Source organism: Petaurus breviceps, unplaced genomic scaffold (genome assembly GCF_028583685.1).
Source record: "Petaurus breviceps papuanus isolate PSGF00001 unplaced genomic scaffold, PetGlider_PUasm1.0 151, whole genome shotgun sequence".
Lineage (NCBI taxonomy): Eukaryota > Metazoa > Chordata > Mammalia > Diprotodontia > Petauridae > Petaurus > Petaurus breviceps.
The window spans coordinates 9,071,346-9,090,579 of NW_027185712.1; the positions used below are offsets into that span (position 1 = coordinate 9,071,346).

At 34.4% G+C, this 19,234-nt stretch overlaps 1 long non-coding RNA gene across 1 annotated transcript in view; it reads left to right on the plus strand.

The window, feature by feature from the left end:
* The window catches only part of LOC138153661 (uncharacterized), a 129,701-nt gene extending 118,988 nt beyond the window's left edge, over positions 1 to 10,713 (plus strand). Inside the window, exon 3 of the long non-coding RNA XR_011166426.1 lies at positions 9,938 to 10,713. This is a non-coding gene — a long non-coding RNA (uncharacterized lncRNA). The remainder of the gene's footprint in view (positions 1 to 9,937) is intronic.
* The last annotated feature ends 8,521 nt before the right edge of the window (positions 10,714 to 19,234 follow it).

A 19,234-nucleotide genomic window follows, 5' to 3' on the forward strand; every position in this document is an offset into this window, starting at 1 on the left:
AGAGAGAGAGAGAGAGAGAGAGAGAGAGAGAGAGAGAGAGAGAGAGAGAGAGAGAGAGAGAGAGAGAGAGAGAGAAAAGAAATATATTTTGTTTGATTCATGTGTGTAATTAGTATTTTGCTTCCTTCTCTGTGGGTGGAGGAGGGATAGAAATTGGGGGTTAGAAATATCCATATTTCTGTGGGTGGAGGAGTAATAGAAATACACATATACATACACACACATATATACACACATATATAAGGCATTTCTCATAATTATAATATGGGTATCCATTTATCACCACAGTGACTTAATTTCTAGAGCTAGAAATTCTACAAGAAAAAAATCATGAAAAAATACATAGGAAAATAAAAATGTTTCTTTAAGTTTTACAAAACACATTACACATATTATCTGATTCGCTTCACAAAACAACCCTTTGATATAGGTGCTATTATTGTCCTTGTTTTATACAGGAAGAAATTGAGATCAAGAAAGGATGTCTTATTGATGGTCAGATACAAAGTAAGTCTGTAAGGGAGGACTTGAACTCAAGTCATTTCATTTGGTGGCTTCAAATCCCTATCCATTCAGCATCACCTCTTAGAATCTGGGATCTTTATGTAGAATTGAAAAATATTAAAGTTCTTTCTAATATGATCAGAGATAAAATAAAGGTTTTCTTTGTCACTATTATTATCCAGTATTAGTTTAAAAATTTCTAGCTTTAGTAATAGGAAAGGAAAAATAATGAGAATAAATATAGGCAGAAAACAAAGAAATCTGACAAAAATAAATTTTAAACAATAACTTCAAGTAAATATCAGGATAGCAAATGCAAAGCTTTAAGTAAAATAATACTAAAAAATCTCAACAGAAAAATTAAAACATATCTTACAGAATGCATAAATTTCTGAGAGTCCTCTTGCTAATGTATACACAAGCTCATATAAAATTCTTCAGAAATAAAGGAGAAAAAGAGAAATACTAATTTCTTAAGGCTAACTTCTGCAAATATAATTAAAATATAATGTGGAAATTATTTTATAGAATTTGTATCATAACAATCAAATGACCAAAGAATTATTTTGTTAAACAATGCAAATTTTTAAAATTATCTGGAAAAACAAAAGGTCAAGAATCTCAAGAGAGATAATGGGGAAAAAAAAGTTAGAAATGAAGAAAGTTTAATAATGCCAGTTCTCAAATTTATGTGAGGTGGTTTTCACTGAAACAATTAATATTGACTAATTTTTTAAAGATGAAACAATGGAATAAATTAGTTAAGCAAATCCCTCCAAGTAAGCATAGGGATATTTTGTTTCATAAAGCCCAGAATTTCAACTGAGGTAAGTAATCCCTATTTGACTAAAACACACACACACACACACACACACACACAACAACAACAACAACAACAACAACAACAGCAAAATCAAGCAGAAATTAGGTTTAGACATGTAGCTTGTTCCATATGCCATAATAAGCTAGAAATAGATGCATTAACTAAAATATGAGGCTATCTTAAACAAAATAGAAGAGAAATGATAGAGATTTCTTCATATTATGGAATGCAGTTAATAGCTACCTCAAAAAAGGATAGAGGCTACTGTACAAGATAAAGTGAACAATTTTCATTGCATAAAATTAAAGGTTTTTTTTTCAAGTAAAATAAATTACATATTCATGAAAAGGAAAACAACTCATTGGGAAAGGCATCTAATATCTAAGATAAGTAAATAACATATATATCTGAGAAGGGACATTCTCCAATAGGTAAATGGTCCAAGTCTATTAAAAATTAGCTCTCAAATAAATAAACACAAACTATTAAAAACATATAAAATGCTCAAAATCATTAACCAAACAATGCTAATTAAACAAAAAAAAACATTCTTTGCTTTCCCTTCTCCATAACTATATTACACCTATTTACCTTCTCAATACCTTCTTATACCTACCTATAGAATTTTCCAAGATGATCACAAGGAAAATAAAAATTATTGCAGAGGTTTATATACTGTTTTTGGCTATGTGATTTGCTTAAATCATTTGTGGGAAAAACATGTTACAACTCTGCTTCTGAAGACATCAAACTGTACGTCTTCTCTGTTCCAGTGTTACTATTGGATATCAGACAGAGAAAAAAGAACCAGATATGTAAGAATATTTATCACCACTTTGTAGTAGCAAGAACTAGAAATGAAGGGTGTGTCAATCAGCTGGCACCTGACTGAACTATTGTGGTGTTTTAATATAATAGAAGACTATTTTACCATAATAAAATGATGAATATGGTTAATATAATTATGAGAAGACTCATAGAAAGTTATGAAGATTGAAAAGAGCAGGACAATAAAGCCAATTTATGTGATTACAACAAAAATCAGAATAAAAACAACTTTGTAAAAACCTAGAACTCTGAAGAAAATAATTGTAAAGCTACACATGAGCAGCTTTCCAGAAGAATGCTACTGTAAACTGCTTTTAAGGTTCTGATTACACAGTAAGTGAACACTCTATTTATTCAATAACAAATCAGAGCAAAACATTCACAGAGAATCAAGGTACAGAATTCACAATGACTTATCACTAAAATGGCCACATCATTTTCACCAAAGTGGTCACAATAGTTTTCAACAAAGTACAATCATTTAGTAACTCAAGCATTCAATCATCCTTAAGGAGACTTTCCTCCTTAAGGGCCACAAAATACAATACTCAAAGTTCTCCACTCATGGGGCCCACCAAGTTACAAATCAGTCAGTGTTAATTCAATAGCTGAAACAAGGTGTGAACCACTTCTGTGCTTGCCATTGCAATAATGAACAATAGTGACTTTAAAAGTCAATGAATCAAATGTACCTCCTATCTTTTGACCCCGAGATAATTGAACTGAGATGCAGAATGAGAGATGCATTTACAGTCATGGCCAGTGTGTTAATTTGTCTTGATAATCTATACATATTTATTGCAGGGGATAGTGAGGGGAAGGGAATGATAGCTTAGAGAATAATGTTAGATGGTAAGTTAAAGAAGAAAGCAAAACGTAAAGAGTGGACCAAAGAGAAAATTTTCTTTTTATTTTATATTAAAATTTTGTTTTATACACACACATATGCTATAAAATTAATATTTATTTTGTAAGTTCTACTAATAATTATCTACATATATATGTATTAACAGGCATATGTGCATAGTCACAATACATATATAAAATTTTATGCCCTTTTTTCATAATACTTTGCCTGGACCTCTCCTTTGAACTTATCAAACTGTGTTTGATCTTTTGCCCATTGTATTGCAGGCTATTTGAGGGCAACACTAATATTGCATTTAATTTTTATCTGCAGTAGTTAGGACGATCAGGTAAGTTTAAATGAAGTAAATGTATCAGATAAGTCCCTATATGAGTTTTTTTTTTAATTTTGACCTTCTTTACTTATCCCTTTTATTTAGATCATTTCAGGAAACTCAGTCACATCAGCAAAAGTTCTGTATGCATAGGTGATGAAGCTTAGACTTAGTCACTAGACAGTAAGCAGCAAAGTGTCTGTAGAACATTGTCCCTAGATTAGGAGGATGAGTCTCATGATCCTCTCTCTCTTTAAAATAATAATAAAAATAAAATGAAATTAAGTCTGTGGTGGCACAATGAAATATGTCATGATAGGCTGAAATTTATATTGAATGCTAAATGTTTTATTTGCAAATTTGGAGGTTTTGTTTGGTCTCTGATGCATCCAAAGAAAAGCCCAGTTTACATGTGAGTTATTGCAAAAATGTTTAGACACAGTTATGTTTTATGAAGTAGGCCTCTGAGCCCTTGTGTAGGGGTTAGAGCAAGGACAGACAGTTTTTCATGACGAAGGTATTAAGGTATCCATTATAACCTTCTGACCATCAAATTACTCACTGTTTGTCATACCATTCTAAATTTGCATGGTACCAGGGCCTTAAATGTCAGAATTCCCGTTATAACTTAGACTCTAGTGTCTTTAATTAATGCTTCATGTTCATGTTATGGTTATTTAGAATTTGCTGAAATCCCCAGAGCCATAAATTTCTTTTACAGGTCTTTGCTGTATGAACTTTAACAAAACAGCTATAAAGGGGTAATAGGCAAGGACAGTATATCACACAAAAGCAGAGGTAAGAAGGGAGGAAGGAGGGAATATTTTGCAAACAGATTAAAAGGTTTTGTCTTTGTCAAGGGGTTTGGGAGAAGAACAAATTGGACATAAAAGCTCAGGCAAGAGCGTATCTTTTGTGCGTTGTAATGAGGTGTCGGTTGCCTGCCACACTGTATTGGCTAAATTTAATTCAATTCAGTTCAGTGAAAATATATCAATTACCTACTATGTGCTCTGTAATCTTTTGTTTTTTTTGTAGGAAATAGAAAATATAACAAGATTTCTGCCCTCTGGGAGCTTTTAGTCTAGTCAGGATACACTGGTAAACAAGAAATGATATTAGAACAACACTGGACAAAATGCATATTGTTAAGTATTGTCATGTGGCTACAAATTATAAGTTTGTATTGTCTCTCAACAAGGTGAGCCGATAAGTGTGCATCAGAGTTGTCAGTTGTGAAGGACAGCTTCAGGAAGAAGGGGATTTGAGATAGACCTTTAAGCAAAGAAAAGATATAGATAAGCTGGGAGACAGAGGGTAGGGAAATCTCTAGGTGGGAAACTGCAAAAGGAAAACTAAGAGGTAGGAGCAAGCTTTATTCATTTAAGGGACAACAACCAAAAGAATCCTGATTTTATTGGAATAAAAAATACACGTTAGGGAGTAATGGAAGATAAAATTGGAAGAGGAAGAGGAAGTTCAATGGCTTTGGAAAGAATAATGAACTTGCAATCAGGATTTTAGTTGAAATCTCAGCTTTTCTACTTAATATTTATGTTACTTTGGGCAAGTTCTCTGTGCCTTAGTTTATTCCTCAGTAAAAGGTGTAGAATTTGATGGCCTCTGAGTTCCCTTCTAACTCAAAATCTCTGAAGTTAAAGTAAGGTATAGCGGGTACTAATTACAGAGAGCATTGAATGAAAATATGCATCTTGAGCTTGATTTAAAAACTAACAAGAAACTAGCAAGAGCATGATATAATGAATATGGAATTTTAAGAAGATCAATTTTCAAAGGAGCAGAGGCTTCTTCTATAGTAATGTTAGAGGAATGGGCAAAAATGGGGTCAGAGGGTACTAAAAATTCTACTATTTTTAGACAACCTATAAATATTAATTTAATTAGTAGTGCTCAAAATTTCAAATAACACCCTACTAGAGGAACTGAAATATACCCAGATTGAATATATGTGCACACATATGTATGTGTGCATATATACACATATATACAAATGTATAATCTCTATGTTATATATGGAACATGAAGATAAATATTCTTTACTTAAAACAAATTAAAATTCACACATTTTTCTTGGAGAAATTCACAAAGGAGTAGTCAGAGTTAGTTTCATCATATGCCCAATGGCAACTGGAAATATTTCATGAGACATAATCATTCTAGCATGCAGTATCCACAAAGGCCATAAACAAAAGAACTACTATGAAGATTATTATAATTTGTTTCAACATGGGTTACAGATAATTTAAAAAGTAGTAGAAGAGGGGCAGCTAGGTGGCACAGGGAATCCAGCCTCAGACACTTGACACAATTACTAGCCGTGTGACTTTGGGCAAGTCGCTTAACCCCAATTGCCCCCCAAAAGCAAAAAAAAAAGTATAGTAGAAGAAATATATTAATAAGACCAAACCAAGTCAAGAGTCTTTGCTTTCCAGATGTGGCCAAAGGGACAAGAAACTGCCTTAAACAGAAAATACTTTGATATCCTTCCCAAGCAAAGAGATGTGACAACTAAGTAAGTGCCAATTTAGAGAATGTTTATTCACAAAACAGCAGAACGTGGAAGATTAGAAATACTGCAATAGTCTGCAAAAAAAGTTTAATTTAAGAATTATCTCAAAACTTTTGACCATCAATGATAGTAGGGCTACCACATTCAGAATATAATGCTACAGTCCCAGATGTGGTATAAGAGGAAGTGGAAACGGCATTAAAAATATGGGTAAAGCTGTTTTCTTTATTAAAAGAGAAGATTTGGAGAAGTAATTATCATGAAGTCACAGTGTTGTGAAGAACAACACATAAACATTTTAAAAATAAAAATGAATAAAGAAAATTCATGGCAAGCAGCAGAAGGGCCAGAATTTTTTTTTAAAAAGGTTGAATGGTTTAGTTGGTGGAAGGAGTAGAGGGTGGAAGAGGTTTTAGTCTGCAAAATATAGGTCTAGAAGATTAACTTTTATTCTCTAAAAAAGTCCAGAAATTATATTTTTGTAAAGAATCTATGATCATTTAGAAATTTACTGGCAGCATTGTTTCATCAATATTAGGTCATGACAAAGTACTTTCAATTCCTTATTGCTCCTCCTTTAAAGGGTTAGTAGATTGGTAGATAGGATTATTTCAACTATATTATATAGCTAGATTTCAGCAAAGTATTTTTCAGTGACTTTTTCTTGATGACAAGCTGAAGAAGTAAAGGCTAGCTGATTGTGCATTTAACTGAAGCGGTAATTGGTTGGATAACCAGATAAAAAGTAGTTGTTCAAATGTCAGCCAAGAAGTAGGTAGCTAAAAAAGTGACCCAACACCTATCTTTGTTCCTTTTATGTTAACATTTTTATCAATGATTTAGAAAAAGACATAAATGGCATATTGATTAAATTTGCAGATATCATAATACTTGGAGGGATAGCTAAAACACTGAATAATATAGTAAGGAACATGTGCCTAATCAACTATATAGGATTAAATTAAATACGAATAAATATAAAGTATTCATTTGTATATAAATTTTGATTAGCACCTAACAAATGATGTATTCCATCCAGCTTCATGTCTTTGACACCTTGATAAGCATGCAATTTATTTCTTAATCCAAGTCATTGATAATGTGCTCCCCCATTACCTCTGGAATGAAGTCCAAACTATATACTGTAACATTAAAGGCCTTCCAGAACTTTCCCCTGTGTATTATTCCAATCTTATTTCCACTTATTCTTCTGCAGAAACCTTCTTCAACTTAGCTCAAAGTTTTCTATTCTATGTGTGTACTCAGTTCTTCTCTGATAATGGATCCTAAAATGTCTCCTCCATCACCAGTGATTTTTCTAAGTCCTATAATTTTTTTCAGTGTCTCAGGTAAGTCTTACCTTCTCTCCAATGCCTTCCCAGACTGTTTCACCCATCAGGGACCCCTATTCCTCTGATTCACCTACCATCTATTGTCTTCCTTCTTTGTTTAACATGTAGACTTGAATTGCTTTATCCTAATTGTGACACTGCCTTGTCTCCTCAGACAAATGAGAAGCTCCTTGAAGACTGAGATCATGTCATATTTACGTGTATCCTCCATGTCTATCACAATTATTTAAAAAAAAGGAGATGTGCAATACATTTATGTTGATGGTAGCAAAATATTGTTGTTTCTCTGTGACCTTTAAGGTCATTACAATGAATGAATTTTCAGTTACCAAGAAAGAGAGAGTTAAAAAAAGATAGAGATTTTATTTTCCATAAGAAAAGTATTCCTCACCTTGGAGTAAGAAGTAGAGATGCAAATAATGACTATAGAAGGCAAGTCAAACAAAACTTAGTGAGACTTATGTAAGTGGTATATAGCAATATTTGGTATGACAGTTGTAAATGGATTGTGGACACTAGCAGTGGTAAACTCTATATACAACTTCAATGTTAACTGGCCATATTCAGAAGTGACTTCAGTGAACAGCAATGAAAGAATATTTAGAATAAGTGACTATTTATACTTGTGAATATGCTGCATAAAGCTAATATTTTAAATCATTGGTAATTTTATCAATAGATTCCAAAGCATATTTCTTGAACTGAATTATAGTTTATATTGACTCATCTAGATTATATCTTACACATAGTTCCCTATCTGAACAAAATGGGAATACAAGGTATTATATCCTTGGCCTCACTAAACATTTAATAATTTGTGAAACCAAAAACTTCAGCTCTTTTCTAAATTACGTGTCTAATTTGTGAAGGCTAGAGAAATCATTGTCTTGTGCAATTTCATTTACATGATTTTAAGAATTATTTCAGAGTTTGAAAATGCAAAGTCAAAAATAAATTTAAATATATATTAGAAATTTTAAAATGTGGCTATATGTACACATATAAATATATGTATTCGTGTGTATATACACATATGTGTATATACACATATATACATATACGCATTATATATAATGATTCTTTGTACACTTGAAAATGATACAAGAGAAAAACATTTTATAATTTTAAAGACCTGAAGGAAAATTCTACTTAGAAAGCAATATATTGTTATTCCATTTCATTTTCATGCTTAAATGACCACTGTGCCTTTGATAAGAGAAAGGAAACAGAAATTAGATTTCAGTTACTTTTGAGAAAAGTGTGAAGTTATTATCTGTGGGATATTCTGGGGAACAAATAAAGACTTAATAAATTCCCAGGCTAACTTTACAGACATAAGTTGTTTAGAATATTGGAAACTAAGAGTTTCTGACTTTCTTCCTTTGTTTACGATAATATATGTTGAGTTTCCATCCAAAATAGCAAATTAAAAAAAAGTTGTGGTTATTGTTATTGTTGTTTTCTGAAAATAGTGTAATATTACATGAAGGTGGTCATTTCACCCAAAAGAGAATTTTGTGACTGAATAATAGGCTTATTGACTATCATACTTCTCTTTCCATTAGCATTCTGACTATAAATTTCACTTGAAACTGATTGACTTGTTATCCCTCCTTAAGGGAGTGGGCACAGAGAGTTACCTGAAATATTCCTGGTTCCAGTCATACTACCAGGGAGAATGGGTCTGCTGCTTAGGGGCAGAATCTGGCAGAAAGATGAACTTAATCTGGTCCTTTAAAAATTTGCTAACCAGATCTCTTTATAGTAGCAGTGAACTAGAAGCTAAGGAGGTGACCATCTATTGGGGAATGGCTGAATGGATTATGATACATGAATGTAATGGAATAATATTGTGATGCAAGAAATGACTACTTGTGTAAAACTGAACAAGAAACAACAATCTATACATCACAGGTTCTTCATCTGTAGAATGAAAGTGGGGGAAAGAGGGTTATGAAAAGAAACTGGTTTACATCAGGGCTTATTAACATGTGACCCTTGAACTTGCTTTGTTATCATTCTGTCAGCTGTATTTCAAAATAGTTGATTTCCTTTATAAGCATACACATTTTATTTTAGGCATTTAAAACCATGATTCCAATGAGGACTCAAAAGGTTTTACCAGATTGCCAAATGGGTCTAGGACACAAACACAAAAGCATAAGAACTCCTGAAATAGATGATGTTTAAGTTCTTTTCTAGCTTTAAATCCAAAGAACACAATATATTATTTCTCTTTGAAGGATGCTGTCAGCATTTTCTTTGCAGTTTCTGGTTCTTTTAAGGCATTGTTTGGGTATTCAGAGTATAAGAAATCACTTTTGCTATTTAAAAATATTTTAAAACTGTTACATAGAATATATACATATATATATATAATACATATGTGCAAACAGTTTTTCATTGTAACTATACACACTAAACACACTCACATATGAGTGTGTATGTATATTTCTCTGTTAAGCTAATGAGGGAGGTTCTTAACATATTAAAATAGTATTCTTAAATATTTAATATTCTTAAATAAATATTAAATATTTATTTAATTAAAGTAATTATTAAGATTATTAAATATTATTATATTTATTTATCAAGAATATTAAATATTAGCTATTCTTAAAATATTAAAATAGTGTTTACAAATCTATAGTTTAAGAACAAAAATGATACACTAATACATTTCAAATGGTGAAATCTTTTTTTTTGTTTGTTTTTATAGGAACATCCGCTTTGGACAGAATATTTGCTTAAATATATTCACTGAATGCATATTTCAAATTTTCCTTACAAAAAGACTAGGAGATATGTGTAAGACAATGGCTCTTACTCTCTATTCCCTCATGTTATTCAATATGTAAAGTTCAAGTATCACAGAAAAAAATGACTTATTTTAAATGCACGAGACTTAGTGTGTAGAAGGGGGAAGAAGCAAATGAAACTGGCTCTTTATTGCAGATTATACAGTATAATGCAATATCATGGATCCGCCTTTTCAGGATGAAATCTCTACGTGTAACCTCACTCTTAAAAATGAAGTATCCCTAATTCAGTTGTCCCTCTCAGACATATGAATTTATTAAACTGTTCTGCCAAGAATATGTGCAAGCTTTTCAGATAAATCTTTTAAGTATAGTTGTGTCTATGTGATGCCAAAACATATGGATGAGAGGCAATAACAACAACAAAAAAGCATGCAAAAAATTCACAAACATTTGAATTTTTCTAAACAAACAGATCCTTGATTTCAAATGGACTGAACACTAGACAGCTGGTTGAATTTTCAACTTTTCATTCAAATATTAGACTGCATATAGACATAATCTGTGTCTCAATAGAGGCAGCACCCAATATGACTACAAAGGATATTCTGAAGACTTCACATTTTAAAAGAAAATGAATTAAAAAGTAGAAGAAACAATACATAAATCATGAGAGAAGAAATTATTTCACCTTTGTTCTGCACATTTAGCAAAGTATCTGAGTCTTTTAAAGAACTTGATGAATGATTGATTTGTTAGCTCCAAAAGTATAATTCATACATAACACTAGTTTATTTACTTAACACTTAAAAGTGTGAACTTTTAAAATACCGTTAAGAAGACAAAATCAACAAAAAGCTGAGATTTGTAAAAAAAAAATGTGAAGGGCTCCAGAAAGTGGATTTTTAAAGTGCTTTTTTAAGCACTTCAATTTAGTTCTTATTGCAACAGATATATGGTCTCACCATTCCTTCCCAAAGCTCAGATAACAATCTTTTTTCTTTCTAGAAAATCCTTATTCCGTTGTTTCTGTAAATGCTCCATAGAAATCTATACAATTCACTAAAATCTTTCTTGGTTTTTTTTTGTATTTCATGTGATACTCTATCCATGTGTTATTCCACACTGTCTCTACACATCCATGCCCATCCAACCTCCTCTCTCTCTCCTCATATATGCACACACATATGTATATATAAATGTACACATATAACATAATGACATATTTTAGACCATGTTTCATTCACAAGTCATCATTGGTAGAAGGTTGCAACCTAATTATACTCATGACGCATTTTTTCTATTGTACTTTACGTCTTACACGATACTGATTTTTTTCAGATTGTATTAGCCCATGATTCACAACTAGATAGTGTCACTAGGAGAATATAGTTTTTTATAGAGATAGATTTTTTTGCCCCACAAAAGTTAGAACAACTAAAAATGAATTTCTCCAATATAATTTGGCCTGATACTTTCTCATAAAATTCTGAAACAAATTCATTATGTATTTGCATTTCTTTTTTGAGTCATATTTAATGAATTGCTATATCAATGCATTATTCAAGCAAAGAGAGAACCTATAGTTTTCCAGGAATTTGGAACAATCAGAACTTGTCATTTACAAAAAGAAAACATGTAGAATGATGCCACTTTTAGGAAAACTATTTAGACTTTGTTCAGTAAATTTTCCATGACAATAGAAATCATCTTTAATGACTATCTTATTCATGTTATTGTTGATGATATTTATTTGCCTGTTGTGGAAAATCAAAAGCTAATTAAATAAAATTATCTTTGTGATTATGTCTATCATGAAATCTTGCATATTTTAACCTATATGTCTAAGGCATCTTATTAGAGGAATATCTTAAAATTATAGTGTCATTCTTTTGAGTCACATGAATTTTGTCATCAGCCAAAAGCAAACAGAATTAGAGCTCTAAGTCAATTGAAAGACTGTGAAAACATGGCTTTCAATTCAGTTCAATGGCCATAATCTGCAGTACAGAGTCTTCTGTGAAAGTTTTCTGCTTCAGTTCTCATGTTTTTATCAAGACTATTTTTTTTTGCACTTTGTAAATTCAGAGAAAGAAGGAAAAAGTAGTTTCTGAAGGGAAAATATGGAAGTAGTCTGTATAGAAGATGGGATTTAAAGGATGAGCAGAAATTCAAGAGTTGAGAAAGAGAGGCAGCTAGGTGCTAGGTGGTGCAGTGAGTAAAGCAGCAGCCCTGGAGTCAGAAGGACCTGTGTTCAGATACAGCCTCAGACACTTAATGGAAAAAAAAAAACTAGCCATGTAACCTTGGGCAAGTTACTTAACCCCAATTGCCCTCCAAAAGGCAAAAAAAAGAGTTGAGAAAAGGAATAAAGAAAATTCAAGAAGTGAAGAATAAAACAAATGACAGAAGGCAGGAAATTCAATTCATGTTTCTGGGACTTTTTAGCTGCTGCATGCAATATTTGGGGAGGAATAAAATGAGATAATACTGGAAATCCAGGTTAGTGGCAGATTATAGGGAGTCTTTAATATTAAAGCACTTAAATTTTCTTGGTTGACAAGAGGGAGCTAGTAAAGATCTTTGAGCAGAGATAGGCTTGATTAGATTTTTGTGTAGGAAAGATTAGTCAGAAAGTGCTATGAAGTACAATCTGTAATATGAAGTACAAATCAAGAAATAAACACCCATTTGTAGATGATTTAGAATTAGAGAACTTATTACTTATTTTCATTATTTAAAGATAAAGAAATTTAAGTAGCAGATAAAGAAGAGCCTCAAAATCACAAAGTTCAGGGTTCAAGTCCTGACTTTGACTTATATTAGCTGTGAGATCCTGGGCAAGTCACATAATCTCTCAGTACCTCAGGTACCTCTATAAACTTCAGATCAGGTGATTCCCTACATTGGTAATAGGTATTGCCTCACCAAGAACTTCCTATATCAATGAAGTAACATATCCAGTTTTCTAAATAACAAAGTAGCAGTAAATGAAATTATAAATAGATAAGTGAATAAATGAATGAATGAGGAGAGAGACAGAGACAGAGAGACAGAGAGTCAGAGAGACAGAACTGAGACAAAGACAAACAGACAGAAAAACACATAGTTAGTCACCTGGAAGAGCAATCTGTCCAAGGCCTAACAAGTCACTCTTTTCACAATAATAAGGTAGACACATATTAGAATGATGGGTGTAGGGAATATGGGGAAAAAAAGACAAGAGATGGATAGCTATATTGTATGAGACAGTTTGTAGTGCTAACAAAAAAATAATATATTCAATTCATTTTTTATCCCTACTGCCATTTCACAGAATTTTTCAGATGGGAAATGATAGAACAAAAATTGTTAAGGAAGTACAAAAGCCTAGATAGGCAAGGACATGATAGAAGAGTGCTTAGATGCTCTAATTAGTTCAAGTTATCTGGTCAAGAGCGTAACCTAGAACTTAAGTCTATTTGCATAATATTTTAAATGATTGCTCAATGATGCCTATGTGAGGGGAGGCTTGGCATGCATTGAAGAGGAGAGAAATATTTACTCTTCAGAATTTCAAATTCAATCAAGACCACATGTGATTTCCAGTTCTCTCCAAGGAAGGAGAGAGAAAGAGAGAGGACTGACTTTGGGAAGATGACAGCATATAGTGGAACTGATACTTCAATCATGTCCTTATCCCCAGTTTACCACACTAGAGACTTCAGGGAATTCCATCTTGGCTGTGATTGGTGACTGTCTTTTCTCTCTTGGTGGAGCTACTCACTCCCAGAAGGAAAGTTCATTCATTTTGCATATTGCCTAGTATATTGTAATCTATAGTTTTCTGATTCCTGTTTGTTGTTTGTTTGGATACATGATTTTATTTATTATTCACTATGTGTGACAGTTTTGTCACATTGACAATTGATGAGATGGGAGTAAAGTATTCAGATATAATTTGGGGTAGTCCTTGCCCATTATTAGGAAAGTGAGAAGGAGGGGTGCTTGAACCTAGAAATTGTTTCCCCTAGACTAAAAATATTTAAGTATTGAATAGAATTCTAAACCTGTATACCTTCTCTCTAAGAAGAGCATATGGGCTAATCTTGTGGCCCTAATCTCCTGTTATTCAACAGATAGGAATGAAAATCTCCCTTACAGAAGAATGAATGAAAGGACAATCTAGACATATCTCTTCATGCCTCTCTATAAGCTTCATTTAGACAGACCTGTGTGGGCACATAACCAACACATAACACACGAGAAAAACAAACACAACCTATAAGAGGAATTATCTTCCAGGTTACTGAAAGAATGATAAATGTCACTATTTAGATAAATGAAAGATGTAACTGGAGCAATATAAATGCTATCTTTGAGATATTATTGAGAACAGAAGATGTCCTGGAAGACTAGAGACAATCAAATGATCTCTCAATTTCCCTGACTAAATTCTGGAAATCTGTGCTTTAGGACAATCACTTTAATAACCATGTGGAAGACAGATTGTAGTGGGGAAATACTAAAGACAGGGTGATCAATTTGGAATATATTGTATTAATCCAGGTGAGAGGAGAAAAGTCTCTGAACTAGTATGATGGCTATGTGACTGAAGAGAAGGAGATTTATACAGAAATTATGGTAGAACTGAAAATGATAGATTTTGGGAAATAATGGTAAGTGAGGAATCATGTATGACAACAAGGTTGCATATTTGGCTTTTGGGGAGGATGACTTTTCTTGGCAGTAGTAGGGAAGTTTGAAAGAGGAGTACATTTGGGGAGAATAATGACTTCTGTTTTAGACATGCGTTTTGTACATCTATGGGACATCTCATTCCAAATGTCCAACAGACAGGTGATGAAGAGTAATACTCAGGAGAAGGAATAGAGTTCTTTATATAGATCAGGGAGTCATCTACATAGAGATTCTATCTTCAACCATGGTAGCTAATGAGATCACTAAGGGAGATGCTATAGAGAGAAAAGAGAAGAGGTCACAAGAAAGAGTTCCCTTTGCATTAGCTGTCCTATTTGCCTATAATATTCTCCTTTACACAGCTTCACTTCTCGGAATCTCTGACTTACTTCAAGATTCAACTCAAACGCTTCCCCCAGGCAGCCAAGTTCTCAACAACGGTGACAAACATGTTTTCTCACTCGGTTGCCAAATCTTGTCGTTTCTATCTCTACTACACTATAATCTATCTTCCACATGTTTGTCAAAGTGATTGCATCACAACACAGATTTCCAGAATCCCCTTCCTTTCAACTCTTTCTACATGATTTTTCCCTCATCTGGGATCCCATTTCCCCACAACTGAAAAAGTTTCACTGCCTAACATAAGCTTAAAAATGTTTTTCCTATTGTTGATTGACCCACTCTCCATTTTACCTTGAGGCGTGTCCATGAGGCTTTTGTACTATATGTACAACAAGGAAGAATCTATCACATCAAAAGAGAGTTCAGAAGTGGTAACACAGAAAGTGATATTGAACTCCCTAGATTTATCCTTGTTAGGACAGTCTAGTCTTTCTCAGTCCAAAATAAGCTATCTAAAATGTCCTAGCCACACTTAATATTCTGCCTTGCTTCTGCTCCCATCTGTTCTGCCCCTTCTTTGGAATCCCATGCTTCCCCTAATTGAGAAACACCAAGCTAGCAACTGACAGTTTCCCAGTGAATTGGTTTCTTTATTCTTGTGACCTCAGAGGTAGGAAACAAATCATATTTCCTTAAGAAAGACTACATCACTTCATATAAAATGTCTGAATTTTTCTGGTCCTGGAGCTGTCTAACCTGACAAGAAGCATGAACCAAAACGGAGTACCAGCAACAATTTAATGTAGATATTATGTTCAAGTCTAGGGAGGAGCACTATGAACACCCTTTTCTGGCCCTGGGTTAAAGATCATTGTACCTTAAACTTTCTGATAACATTCACAAATGAGTCCCTTCCTGACCATTCCTAGCCTCAGTGTGTAGAACCAGTGGGCTTCACTAGCTCTAAAGGATTTATCTCATAGCAGCCCTAGCTCTGGAGAAATCAGCTACCACCTCAACGTGGGGAAGCGATAAAGCCAGTATACCTTGTCCTTGTTGCCCCTGCTTCCCACTTTATAATGCTTTGGCAATCTCCAGTTAAGTCATGTGGCCTTCACTTAAACATTCCAAGTAAAGAGACTTATTGCTTTCAACATTGACTATCTGGTCTAATTCTTCTGCAAAACCCTTTAAGTCCCATTAGTAGACTGCAATATCTGTTAAGATGACCCGTCTTCCTTCCCAACTGTAGTAGCAATTATTTCCTATCAGAAATTTTGCAGGTCTGGTTTGTTAACTCTTTTCGAGGTCTAGCATTCCAGTCAGTTCAGTAATAACAGTGGGAGTAGACTTACTTAATCCCCAGAACCTTTATTACCACAGGACCCTTGTTCCTCACCCAAGAAAGAAACAGAAGTTGTTCTCAACCACATAAAGTAGCAGGATTGTTTCTTTGAACAGAGGCTATGAGAGATACTGACTTAGTAAACAAACCAGCTGGTCAGCCTGCAGCATAAACTCAGCCAAGAACACAATGAACCATGCTGAGAATGGAACTGCTAAGGTGGGGACAGTCCAGAAGATTGGTTGACCCCAAGAAAGCAGAAGTCTTATCACCTGATATCATTTAACTGGATTGAAGGTAGGCCTCTGCACAGCATCCTGCCTGGAAATACTGGTGTAGGAGCAGGGTTTTAACAGTACTGAAGGTGTTGCTATGGGCACTGATGCATAAAAGCCAGAGACAAGGGAAAGAAAATAATGAAAAATGCTGATTAGGAGCTCAGAGTAAGGAATGGAACATTTGTGCTCAACAATATAATGTAATGCTCTGTTAATCTGCTTCTTGGCTGTCCTTACTCTGTAGATTTTTTCATACACTTTTGTTCTTCATTTAGTCCCTTGTAATGGCATTTCCTCCTTCTTCATCCCCTTTCCTATTTTGACACTGACTTTAAATTTGAATGGACACAATTCCCTGTAGAACTGATAGTGAAATATCAGGCCAGCCTAAGGCTAGCCAATGTATATTCCCTGTGCAAATAACAGTTATTGAACTTGGGCACCATCTGATCCATCCTTCCTCAGTAGATAAAACAAAGGATTTTGTGTCAGTACAACTGGGTTTGAATATTGATTTTTATTACTCCCTGAGCCTCAATTTTCTTATCTCTAAAAGAAGGGAGGGGTGGACTAGATGATTTCTTAAGTCTTTTTGAACTCTAAATCCTACAATGCTGTAAGTTTTCATGTTAAAGACAAATTTAGAGTTAGTGCAATTCCCTTGATAATGTAGGCACACATCCCATGAACTATTGATTATATTAAATAGGTAATTGAGGTAAAAAAAATTTCAAAAACTTAAATGGACTAGGCTGTTGTAGCTATGTAGTACTGGCCTATGACAGTTCAAACACAATAGCTCCCTATGGCACAGTTTCTTGGTTATTTGTCAGCAATGTTTTGAAATAGAGCTTCCCCTTCTCTCTCTGGGATGTGAGTATAGGATAATAAGGAGTATTTGTCCCAGTTTTCAGCCATAACACCATACAAACTACTTGAGATCTTTCTGTTCCAAATAGTTTTAGTTCGTTCTTTCTGCTAGACACTTTGAATCAGCTAAAATATTTTGGAAACTTCACTTGACATTGTACAATCTATTCCCAGGTTTATATAGGCTTCCTCTTCTCTTCCCACCACTAAGCCTTTCACTTTCACTTTATACTTTCTTTTCCCAGATGATGGTGAAATTGTGTCTCAGTCACTTGTGGCATTTTCTGTTGATTGAAAAGTCAAATATCTAAGGTTTTAAAATGGAGTACTGATACAAACACTCATTTTGTTTGGGGGCCATCAGGGTAATTTCCATGCTTTCATGCATGAAAGGTTTTTCATGCAAGGTTAGCATATAGCACTTCCCAAAGACCATCTTAAGTTCCAATAGGTTGTAAAGGTCATATAAACATATTTAGACTTTAAAGTCCATCTAATTCAAGACCATTTTCTTAAACATATGGAAACTCTGGCCCAGAGAGGTTAACTTCCACACCCTCACATAGGTAATAAGGAGCAGAGCCCAGACTCAAACTGGGTTGTTTGTCTCCAAATCAAGACTCTTTCCCATGTAACCCTTTAAAAAAGGCAGTGGCAATGTTGATCTCCTTTCATTCTGATGACACAGCACATTGGAGCACTGAATTCATAGAGGATTTCAGCATCAAATCTCACTTCTGATATCTCTTACTGTCTTTCCTTATTCAAATCATTTAAATGCTCTGGCCCTCACTTTCTTTATATAAAGAGGGGTTTGAAGCAGATGTCCTCTAAAGGCCCTTCCAACTCTAATTGTAAGATGCTGTGATCTCATGAACTCCATCTTCCAGCCCTCTATTCCTGAATTTCTGATCCAACAGTCTACTTCCTCTTAGAAAACTCAGAGGAAGCCAAAGGAAAGGAATTTGAACTGAGCAAAAAGCAATTATTTTATTTGCCTGCCACAGCAGGCAAATAAAGTTGTCACACCTGTTTGCCAAATCTAGCCTTCAAAATGTGAAGGGCCTGAAGCGGCAGAAGGCCCCAATCTGATGCTTTTCCCAATAGCAAGCTTTCGTTAGGCTCTTAAGTCTGCACACAGACCATATGGAGAGCCCCTAAAAAACCAAATTCTGTTGGCCACTGAGACCTCCTCCCCTTTCCGACAGCAGCACCATTTCTACAACCAGGAAATAAACAGGCATATAGACACCCTGGGAGCAGAATCCCATTGCCCAGTCTCCACAAGAAGTTGCTGCCACTATTGGGTGGTGCAGATTTTAATCTCTTTGCTCAGAGCTGTTGATCTGATTTAGGATAGCAGTTGTTAAGAGCAGAAGGAGCTGCTGGCACAAACTGCAGTCCCCTCAGCCAGGCATGCTTTCCAACTGTCCTGAATTTAGGAGGGGGTTGGGGCGCGAGGGCGGGCTAGAGAGAGTACAGGATGAAGGGAGCAAGGGAGCAGTGGTGGCGGCGGCAGCGAGCCTCCTGAAGAGCTCACTCGGAGGAATTCCATTAAATGAACCCATCCGTCATGTTGCCTTTTATTGATGAGTGGCATTGCTTGGTGGCAGGTGACACAGCAGAACAAATAGCATCGGAGTCCCGGCTCCTGTTCCGCGGGCCCCCAAACAATGAGTCATTACTTATTACATCCATTATTAACTCAGCTCAGCCTCATTAGGCTTCGAAATTGAGGA